This window comes from Piliocolobus tephrosceles, chromosome 18 (genome assembly GCF_002776525.5).
Source record: "Piliocolobus tephrosceles isolate RC106 chromosome 18, ASM277652v3, whole genome shotgun sequence".
NCBI lineage: Eukaryota > Metazoa > Chordata > Mammalia > Primates > Cercopithecidae > Piliocolobus > Piliocolobus tephrosceles.
Genome location: NC_045451.1, coordinates 70605738 through 70617500, shown reverse-complemented (window position 1 = coordinate 70617500; position 11763 = coordinate 70605738). Strand labels below are relative to the sequence as shown.

The following is an 11763-nucleotide window of genomic DNA, read 5'->3' as shown; positions in this document are numbered from 1 at the left end:
GTGGAGAAAATGTCAATGATGTAAATCTCCTGGATACTGACTTTGTAACGAAAGAGATAATAAGGTAGCCACAGGGGACCCCGAATCACAGGAGGTTTATTTTTTTCTAAGACAGGAGAGTGAGACAGAGATTGAAATACGGGTGAATGACTGATGCAGCCTTTGGGGCCTTTATCTGTCTGAAAGCCCTGCTGAGACCAGCATGCGATCATGACAGTGATAACAAGACAGTTCTGAGTGCTTTCTGTGCATTGCCTATCCTTACTTTATGTGTTGCCTCATTTAATCAACATGTAGCCGTGGAAGGGTAGGCTTTGCTTTTAGAAGAAAAGTAGAGACTGGAGAGATCACTGTGCAGTCACGACTGGACAGACACATCACCCAGTCAGAGCGCAAGCCCTGAGGAGGGCTTGGATGCTGGCGCTGGGGTCCTGGGAGTGACAGGAAAGCCACCCCAGTGATGTTTGCACTGCAGCTTCGCTTTCGATTTATCATGTGCATCGCTGATATGACGCAGCTTCTGACACAGGGGCAACGCGGGAGCACAGGAGGAAGGGGGGAGTCACACCCCCCGGGGGGGATTCCGGCGCCTCGAAGGGTGTCGCCGGAGAGGAGCATTTGAAGACCATCGCTTCACAGTAGGGGCGAGGAATCACCTCTACAATCCTCTTATCTGTCCACCATGACCAAGTCCCGTGCAAAATCCCATGACAGACCTTCTGGTGGATGACTAGAAATCATAGGGAAAACCTGCTTCCAAACCAGCCCTGCAGGGGAACAGCTGCTCACACATGCAGAAAACATGTCTGACCCACTTCAAAGACTCTGTGCATGTCTAACCACCAAAAGGAAAGAATTCTGAAAGGAAAGCCATAAATAAGTTTTTGGGGGAAGACAGGTTCAGCATTTTTGATCGCTCTGTTGAAAGGCAGAGCTTTCTGCCCCCTTTTTTCTTTTGCTGATCTGGAGCCAATAAAGCTATTGACATAATTTTTTTTTAAGCTGAGTCCTAGAAATGTGTTAGAAAAAACAGTTTGTCCATCTGGAAGAGCAATTCTGGTACACGAGAGACAGTGACTTCGCCTGACTTGGAGAATTCCACTGCCAGCCAGTTCCCAAAGACTCTGCAAGAGAAGAGGTGCTGGAGGAGGAGCTAGGCCATAGCACCAGTTACCCAAGGAGGACCCCAGTTGAAAAGATTGATCCAAGGCTCACTGATTCATAGGATCAGATTGGTTCATTTTCTTTTTTTTTCTTTTTTTTTGAGACAGAGTCTCACTGTGTCGACCAGCCTGGAGTGCAGTGGTGTGATCTCGGCTCAATGCAACCTCTGCCTCCTGGGTTCAAACGATTCTCCTGCCTCAGCCTCCCAAGTAGCTGGGATTACAGGCACCCACCACACCTGGCTAATCTTTGTATTTTTTTTAGTAGAGATGGGATTTCACCATGTTGATCAGGCTGGTCTCGGACTCCTGACCTCAAGAGATCCACCCACCTCGGCCTCCCAGAGTGCTGGGTGTGAGCCACCACGCCTGGCCTCGGACTGGTTCATTCTCATGGAGAGGACTGGCTCAGGGGATCAGTGATGTCTGGTCATATGAAGACAGTGATAAGACTCCACAATGACAGCTAATATTTATATTAGGTTGATGCAAAAGTAATTAGGTTTTTGCCATTGAAAGTGATGGCAAAAACCTGATTACTTTTGCACCAACCCAATACCATGCACTTGCCTGGTACCAAGCGAAGTTCTGAATGCTTTATATATTTTCCTATTTAAATTCCTTTAAACTTCATAGCTACCCTTGCAGATAAGGAAACTGAGTCCCAGAAAGGTGAAGTAACTTGCCAAATGTCACATAGCTAATAAGGTGCAGAGCCAGAACTTGAACCTAGGCTCTGAGTCGGCCAAAGTACCTGCTAACCCCGTGTTTTATCTCAACTCAGATGTCCTCTGAGATTGTCCTTGTGTTTAAATCCCTGTGGGCCCAGTGAAAAAGGAACTGACACAATTATGGAAAAGTTGCTCAGATTTTCCAAGCTAAAATTTCACCCAGATTATCCTAATGTATATATACCTGCCATTTTAGAGGTCAGGACTTTACTAAAATAGGACTGGATATTTCCCTAACTTACATTTAAATAAAGTTTTTTCTGCTACCATTTCCAAAGACAGCACAGTGCGGTTTATTGATCATGAGTCAGAGCTATCCCAGAGCATGAGGAAATAATGTGGTTGCTTTATTAGCTGGGCTCCTGATGAGGGTCCTAGCTGCTTCCAAGAGGAGCCAGGGGAAGAAGTGCCCGTTGGCAACATCATAAAGTTTGTGAGTCCAGCAGAAGGCTGAGAGCAGTGGCAATGGGCCTGCGGGGACTTCAGGTGTTATCCACACCTGTGGTCAGGCACCTGTCGTCCTTGAAGAAATAAGTGACCTAACATGTCATTTACACCAGAGCAGGGGCCGTCGCAAAGAACGACGAAAGAAGCTAAACTTGAGCTTCGGGAAACTGAAGAGCCCACTGCAAAATCCCTCTCTTTGGATCAGTCAGCTTTGGATCAGTCAGCTTTCTGAACTCCAGATGGCAAATCCCATTAAATAAACACACCAGAAAGCCTGGAAAAGTCTAGAGCTACATCACATGCCAGAGTAAGTGACACCCACCTCCTGCTTGACGTCCAGAAGCTGCAGAACTGAGCCAGCCTAACACCTAGGAGTCCAGAAGGAAAGAACCAGCTCCTGCTCCTGGGTAACAGTCGCCTGGACCTGAGGTCTTCCCCACTAGTGAGAAACCTGACAGGGACCCCAGGCTGGGCTGCTGGGGTTTGAGATTGATAGCAAATCCCAAATGTGCCTGCTTCTTAAGAGTTCTGTGCACTTCTCAGCTTCTTTGTAACCATAGCCAGTCCCGAGTCATGTCCTTGTTCCTAGAGCTTTCGCCGAAAGTCCCAGCTATAGAAGGATGGAAATCTTGAAACTTGCTGAGATGCCTCCTTGAGTTTTATGGGGGGCAACCCAGCTTGCAATGGCAGGACTATAAAAATGAGGTAGAGAAAGGAAGTGGTATTTATCAAGTACACACTATGAGCCAAGTTTTTTTTCATACATGATCCCATTTAATCGTTAAAACCTTACAAGGCAGTGTTATTATCCCTGTGTACAGATTAGGAACAAAAACACAGAAAAAAGCAGCACAGCTTCAAGCTGTGAAGTGGTAACCTGAACCCAGCCTGGTTGACTCCCAAGCCTGACTCCAAAAACTGTTGGTATCATTGATAGCAAATCCTAGAACGTGAGAGCTGGGAGAGGTGTCAGAGATGGGGTGACCCAACCCTTCAAACTCAGGGGGAAGAAACAGCATCCCAAGAGCTAAAGCCACGTGTCCAAAGCCACAGTGACATTTGTTCGCCGTGTTAGCATGCTGCTGTGAAAGTTGGTAAATTAAAACATCGCCCGTATATTGGTCACAGTTTCCGTGGGTCAGAAGTCCAGTCACAGGGTGGCTCAGTCAGCTGTTTGCTTAGGGTCCCACAAGCTCAAAATCAAGGTGTTGGCAGGGCTGTGTCCCTTTCCGGAGGCTCCAGGAAGGATTCCACTTCCAAGTTCACTTATGTTGTTGGGAGAATTCACATCCTTATAGCTACAGGGTGTAAGTCCCAATTTCTCCACTGGTTCCAGGCCTTTTCAGCTCCTTGGGGCCACCTGCATTCCTGGACTCAGTGCCCCTCCCTCTGCAAGCCCCCAACAGCCCATGGAGCCTTCTCACCTTTCCATCCCTCCCACCTCTCCTTCAGCCCCACCTCTCGGACTCCAGTGAAGAGAGTTCTTTGCTTTTGAGGGCACATGTGATTTAGCTGGGCCTGCCCAGATAGTTCCAGATGATCTCTCTATTGTGAGGTCCATATCTTTCATCACATCTGCAAAGTCCTCTTCCCACGCGACGGAACACAGTCACGGTTTCCAGGGTGAGGGCCTGAACATCTTCGGGGGACCATTCTGCTGACCACATGGTAGCTTTAACCAAGGCTAGAGGACAGGGTTATAAAAGCAGAATGAAAGTGTTAAGCCACACAAATCAGGCACGGCCTGTGTCAGGAATCTCACAGCTTCCAGCTAGAGGCTGTATCAGCCACAGGTACATTTTTTTTCCTATTCCCAGCCACTCTTGCAGAGCAAGGGAGAACCATGGCCCACTTGGCTTTTCTGGATGCTCCAGGCCTGTTTTGGGAGCATGCCTGAGCCCTTTTGTGAGGACGTCTGCTGATCCTCAGAACATCAACAGACGGATGTGCAAAAGTAAATACCAAAAGCTTATTGCAAAATATTCATTCATATGTTAATTTATTCAGTTATTCCATAAACATTTATGGAGAGCCTACTGCAAGCAGGCAATGTGAAAAAGGTCTGTGGATTTGCAACAACTTTGAATTATTCATAAGGCAGCTTCCTTGCCTGGTATGAATAACTAAATTGACCACATTTGGGCCTTCGCAACAATCAGCATTCACACGGTCCGTTTACACTGCACATCCCTCCAGGCAGGGCTGGGGCTGCTGGCAAAGTGGCCAGCCTTGCTTCTCAGGTGGATGGAGGTCGGTACTAGAGATGACCCACCTCTACAAACAAGGGTCAGGGGACCTGCAGTTGTTGTTATCATGCATTCAGGGCCCCGTGCCCTGTCGCCGTCAAAGCAGGGGAGTCTCATGAAAACAACCGTCAAGCACGACACGTGCCAGGCTCCCTCAGCGAGGCCAGCAAGGATGTTCTTCTTGGGGCAAATGTAGTGGACCCTCAGTTCCTACCCCACCAGAGCTCTTGGCTTCCATAGTTCAGAGCCAGGCAGCACCTTCAGAGCATCAGCTCCTCTCCAGACCGACTGACATGCAAAAATCTGAAATGATCCCAACAACTGATGGAGTGTTCGCTTTTCAAAAAGACCCGGCATTCACTAGCAAGCATCTTCAAATAGCAGGCTTTCTTTCAATGTGGGTCCATCATTTAGTGACCGATTCAGACATTTTTTTTTAAGACTGAGTCTCACTCTGTCTTCAGGCTGACTCTCAGGCTGGAGTGCAGTGGCGTCATCCCGACTCACTGCAACCTCCACCTCCTGGGTTCAAGCAATTCTCCTGCCTCAGCCTCCCAGGTAGCTGGAACTACAAGTGCACATCACCATGCCCAGCTAATTTTTTTGTATTTTTAATAGAGACGGGGTTTCACCATCTTATCCAGGCTGGTCTCAAACTCCTGACCTCAAACAATCCACCTGCCTCGGCCTCCCAAAATTCTGGGATTTGATTCAGACTTTTAAAACTGAAAGAGGCCTTGCAGTCCAAACTTTTTACTTTAAAACAAGAAAAACAGGCCTCAAAGAGGCAGCGGCTCTTGCCCAGGATCACAGCCAGTTGGTGCCAGCAGGACTAGAACTCAGAACCTCTGAGCACTGCCCTCTCCCATCTCTCCACCCTGCCTCCTACTGCAATGCTTACAGAACACAGTTTATAAAAGGATAAGCACATGCATTGGGTGTAGCACATCCCGAGCTACGGCCAATACACCCATCACTTCACACAGCACGAGGACGCTGGCTGAGAGCTGAAGAGCGGGGTTCTCATCCAATTCTACACTGCAAATTGCGTGACCTCAGGTAAGTTGTTCAGCTTCTCTGGATCTCATTTCCCTCATATGGGAAATGAGCCTTGACCAACTGGCATTTAAAGCCCTTCCCATCCCCAGTATCCATGACTCAATGTAGGAGGCCATGCGGGGTTAGCCACATCCAGGAGCACAGCAGAAATGTGGAAGGGCTTGGCCTGAGAGATGCTGCTTTGATATATGTGGTGCAAGGCGTGAGGCTGGAGTGGGGTCTGCAGAGTTGGAGGACAGGAGCACTGGCAGGTGAGGAAACCCCCTTCCCAGTCTCCAGAGGCTCACTGTGAGAGGCAGAGAGCTGGCAGGCTAGGCGGATCAGATCGAATCAAATCTTGCAGGAAGCAAGGCCCACCCATGCCTCTCACCCCTCCCACTCTGCAGAAATCACCGTCCCAGTGGCTTCTGCAAATGGGACACTGCAAGGCCTCTCCAGTCGCCACTATCCCCTGTTAGCAATGCCTTCTATCCTAGCCAAGGGGGAACGAGGAGGGTGACTGTGTTCTGGGCCATTGCACTTATTTTTTTTCACCTGAGGCAAAAGGCAAGGAGAGCAGAGAGCTGCCTGGAGTCCAGCAGGCCTCAGCTCTGCTTTCCTGGAAGCACCATCCTCCCTCCTCAGCCCTCCCCATGACGGAGAAAGCACTGGATGTGCCAGGAGGGCTCTGCACTTGACCTTCACCTCCACCTCAGGAGAAAGAGAAGACAGATATGAGTCACATTTTATAAATGAGGAAACAGAGGCTCTGCAAAGTGACCTTGCAGTCCTGCACGCCATCACAGGACACAGTTAGGAAGGTGGCAGAGGCTGCCCTGTGAGAAGACCGTGTGAGGTATAGAGGCGGCTTCCACAAATGGCAGAGGACCCCAGCAAGGATCATAGGAAGACACTATGCCCAGCACTGTGCACAGTGCACGGTGAGAAAACCCAGAGACGCCGACAACTCAGTGAGAAAAGCACGTCCAAGACTCGCGAGGCTGACAGGGAAGGCACGAAGCCCTAGCTGGCTGAAGCTGCACCACGGGCCCGTCAGTTCAGAGAAGCTCAGGAAGGGAGAAAGCCGGTAAGGGCTCCGTGGCCCCACTTCCCATCTCACTCACCATCGTACCACCGTTTGCTTGGCAAAAATAGGTGTGTTCGATCTCAAGATAATAATAAATGTTGTCCAAAGACAGGAAAAAGGAGCCAAACCCCAGATGTTTTCATTCTGTGGGGCAATATTATGGTTTCCACTTTCACATTTGCCCTCTGTGTAGAAAAACAGAGCAGGGAAGGGGGTGCAGACAGGGCTTCTCGCTCTCGTTTCTTTCCAGCTACTATTGTGGCTTTTATCCTCCGTGGTAGACTTGAAATTCCACCGGCACAGGTGGTTACTCTGATCTCTCCCAGCAAGAGTTAAGCACATAAAAAGGAAACCACCTCTGAAAAGCAGCAAAACTCTCGAGTTAAGAACCAAAATATTTAGAAAGGCAACCTCTCAAAAAATGTTTTAAGCATATTCAACACATGGAAATTCCCATGCCAAGAACAAAGGTGCTCAGCCCAGTGAGAACGCAGAGGTAGCAGGGAACGGAAAGGGGGCCGGTGCTCAGGAGGAAAACAGCTCCGAGACACTCCTGTGCCCGCCTAGTGGAGTCACCAGGGGCTCGGGGCATGCCTGGGCCTTCGCCGTGTCCTAACGACACCCAGAATCAAGGTTTCCTGGTGCAATGTGATGGTGTAGCTCTGAGCATAAGCACAGGCCTGCTGCACAGGTCACATTTGGAGGAACCCAGGGAAGGAGCCCCCTCCCAGGAAAACTGGGTAAGGGTGGGAGGCACCAGTTTGCAGGTTATCCGGCCCTGGCCCATTATTTTACCGAGAAGGGAGTGATTAGCCTGAGATCACCGTGGGGCTTGGTGACAGGGTGGGGACCAGGACTCAGAGCTTTGCACTCCTAGTCCAGAGATGCATCTGCAAGTGTCAGCAGAAAAGCTGATGCTCTGCCACTTCCGCTGCAGACCCGGGAGGTTTTCCTCTGTCTCCCCACCATTTCCTCCGCAGGTGCCCCCTGGCTTCTGTTCTCTCCTCTCTCCACCCGCTCTGCTTCACGTCCGTGGCCTGGGGACAGCTATTTCTGTGGCCGGTGCTAGGCAGGGTGAGCGTGATGCGGGCACAGGAGTTATGTAGGGAGCTTTAAAGGAAGGGAGGGGCTGCTGTGAGGTTCCTGGGTCTGGTAGATTCCACAGCGTTGGATTAACTGCCGGTCATACGGTTCCCCACTCAGAGCTGCCCCCACTGGGCCGTCCCTTCCTGCACAAGGTCACCACTCCCAGAAATGCCATGTCCCTCCCAGGACATCCAGGCTCTGAAGGGGGCCCCTGTGTGCTCCCTTCCTCGGGGAGTCCAGGTGAGCGGTTTGCCCCATGGAGACACAGCCTGGGCCTGGCAGAGGATCCTGCAGGTGGACCAGCTGGGGGGAGGGCTGCGGAGGCTGCGCCTCCCACTTGGATTGTCTCACTCAGTAACTCACGAAGGCAGGATTTTTATTTCTTTTTTTTTTTTTTTTAGTACTCACTGGATTCTAACAAAAACTAGGGAGGAATGACAGTTTTATCAGCATGCAGCTGGAATGTCTGATTGTCAGTTTTAAAAGTCAACACCTATTTACGAGGTGAGGTTTAACCTCTATGGAATTTGCACAGCGTATGGATTTGTAATCCTTGATCCTCAGAAAATACGAATGTCTGTGTGACTTTAGACTACACGGGCAGATGCCGTCTTTTCGATCATCCGGACGTCCATTTAGACAAACTTGAGTGAGTGACTGAGTGAATAAAGTATTTCCAGTTCTGTTTATCTTAATCCACTCTAATCCCAGCTTTTTAGAGGATATTACATAAAACTATCTCAAATCATGTCAAAATGAAATTAACCTCAAATCTAATTTTAAAAATAAATGTGATAGAACTTTTTCTTGGTAGCAATCCATAAAATCGACTATGTTAATGGAGTATGTATGTTCATGTCTAACTGCGTATTCTCATCTTCGCGGCTACTTGGTTGAAACTGGGGACCGTATCTTTCTGTCTACAAACTACTCAGAGGTATGGAGAATAAGATTGAGCCACCCCTAATGAGTGAACTTCCCTGAGCATCTCCTGGGTAAGACAGGGCTTTCCAAACGACATCCAGAGACACTTCCATTCCGAAAAGCCCTTCCTGCTGCCCGCTGCGGAGACGGGACTCTTTCCTCAGCAGCCTGGCTCTGGAGACAGAGTTCCATGGGATGTCAATATGTTTTACTTTAAAAATATTTTAAATATAAGAAAAGTTCTACAAACAAATAAGTTCGGAGAATGCTTGATTCAACCAAGGATATCAGCTTTGTTTACATAAATTGACATACTACCTGGTCAACTCCCATCCCCTCACGATGTCACTTTCAAGAACCTCTGGGTAAACTGAGTTATAGCTCATCTGGCTACAGCTTGGCTGACAGCAGAGCCCCAGATTATCCAAAGCAGTCTTTCCTATGCCAAGGGAGAGGTCGGCTTTGGAATGCAACCTGAGACATGCAGATGTCTGAAACCTCTGGGACATGATCATTCTCTCTTCCTTTTCCTCCTCCTCCTTCTCTCTCCCTGTCTTTTCACCCCAATCACGAATCCCAACAGCTTGCCCCCTTGGCCTCTCTCTTAGCAACTGAGCATCTAAGTAAACAGTGTGGTTGCAGCAACTGCAGATAAACCAAAACCTAGGTGCTCCATGCACAGAAGCATAGAACAATGAAGCAGAGATTTAATCTTGGTTGTAGAGGTTAAGAAATTAAAAGAAAGCTAACTTGCTCACATTAACTTTTACTCAGGGATTATTGCTCTGTGAAGGTGGTGAGAGTGTGTGGGTGTGTGTGCCTGTGTGTGTGTGTGTCTGTGTGTGTTATATATGCAAGCTGCATTAAGATGATTTCAATCATTCTAATAAAAACTGACAAGACCAATTGGCTAGTTTGGTGTCTCCCAACTTCCCACTGCCTGGCTGCCTTGGTCCAATTCCCACAACCCAAATACCTCCCCCAGGTCCACCTCCAACATCAAGGATCAGATCTCAATATGAGGTTTTAGGGGTCAAAGATTCAAACTACAGCACTGGCATCCCATCTACCACCTATGTCCATCTGAGGCTGAATGATCCAGCTGTCATGTGGGTTAACTCCCCAAGCCCCTTGTGTGGCCCTCTTCCTAGTCTACAGGTGCTAGACTCTGGAGCAGTGCCCATGGTGCAGAAGTGCAACCCCCAGCCCCAGGTGTTTGCCACCCCCCCAGCTGGCATCTGAGCAGGAGAGGAATCTGGGGTAGGAGGCCTGGTAACTCGGTTTGGAGGTCAGTCTGTCCCCAGGGCTTCTCTCTGGCACACAAGTCTGACATATCAGACCCTCCTCTGGACACGCTGGACAGTTTTTCCATTTGCACTGTTGGTTTTGTTCCCCTTTTTGTGTGCACAATGATAGGCTATCATTTCAGAGCCTGCCAGTGCAGGACAGGGCGGGCTCTCTTGAACTGTTTTATCTGTTTCTATTGTGAGCCTCCCCGGCTCCCACCCTCTACCTGTTGCTTAGTGCCAAGCATCCCAGGAAGACCAACCCAAGGCTTCACAGAATGGGTCCGCACCTCGATGCCAGAGCTCTGCGATAACTTCCTGCTTTGGAAGACAGCCACATAAAGCGTAAACCCAAAAACAACAGATGACACTTCAGGAGCTGGCCTTGCCGAGGCCTGTGCAGCTTCCCGCAAGGTGCTCAACTCACGGGCTTGCCTGCTACTCCAAGGAAGGGGCACTGAGCAAGTGCTGCTGCAAGAATTGCCTGGCATCCCCGCCCCTGTCATTCATTCATTCACTCATGTATTCATCCGCTCAACACAAAACATCCTCTAGATGTTTCCGTAGAGCAGATCGTAGAGGGACAGACGGGGGTAGGTGAGGAGGAAGGGTGATGCTGGAGGAGTATTAAAAACTTTAGAATAGGAAAAAAGTGCTCTCCCTCCCCTTGCCCCCCACCCCACGAGAGCATTAGGACAAATACTTAACGCATTCGGGGCCTAAAACCTAGATAACAGGTTGACAGGTGCAGCAAACCACCATGGCACATGTACACCCATGTAACAGACCTGCACATTCTGCACATGTATCCCAGAACTTAAAGTAAAACAAAAAAGTTTTAAATAGTAAAAAACGAATGCAGTCCACTCCCACGAACAAGGAAGCATTTTAAGAGCAGTACAATATAAAGATATATCAGTAAGAACACTGTTACTACAACAACAAAAAGATAGAAGGCAAAGAGTCTAAACTTCCCACAGTAAAGGATTGGCTGAACGAGACACAGTAAGCATGTGTGCACCGTATAGCCGAGAAAATGAACGAGTATAGTTCAGTGTGCAAGGACAGCAAAGACCCCAAAGGAGCATCAGGAAGCAAAAAGACAGATGGACACTGAAATCAGCCCACTCTTCTTTAACAAAAACAAATACAGATTCAAGTCTACGCTTTCAAATGCAGTGAAAATTTCTGCACGGATAAACAAGAAACAGTTCACAATCTTTAAAGAATTGAAAGGAAAAAAAAAAAACTGTTGACCTGGAAATCTATACCCAGAAAAATAAAATCTCTCAACAATGAAGGCAAAATAAAACCTTTTTCGGACATATAAAAGCTGAAGGAATTCACCTCCAGCAGAGTTGCACAACAAAAAGTGTTTAAGGAAATTCTTTAGGCAGAAGGAAAATTATACCAGGTGGAAATCTAGATCTACACAAAGAAATGAAGAGCACCCAGAATAGAAAAATAATCTCGATACCATTTTGTAAAAATTTTTCCTACAGAAACTCACACTTTGCTCTCCTTTTCTCTTCCTGTATCCCAAAGTAAGATGGCTCATGCTGAAGTTTAAGGAATTTCATAAAAATATTAGTCAATGTTAATATTATTGAACATCACAAATCTAACACTCATAGCAGTTACTCATTAAATGTAGGAGGAAGGATGGAAGGAAAAAGAGAGGGAGAGAGATGAGGGAAAGAGGAAAGAAGAAAAGAAAGAGGAAGACAGGAAGCAGGGAAGGAAGGGAGGGAGGGA

The 11763-nt window shown here is 48.2% G+C and overlaps 1 long non-coding RNA gene across 1 annotated transcript in view; it reads right to left on the bottom strand.

The window, feature by feature from the left end:
- Positions 1–3209: 3209 nt before the first annotated feature.
- The window catches only part of LOC111553594, a 39707-nt gene continuing 31153 nt past the window's right edge, over positions 3210–11763 (bottom strand). The window contains exon 4 of the long non-coding RNA XR_002734997.2: positions 3210–4025. This is a non-coding gene — a long non-coding RNA (uncharacterized LOC111553594). The remainder of the gene's footprint in view (positions 4026–11763) is intronic.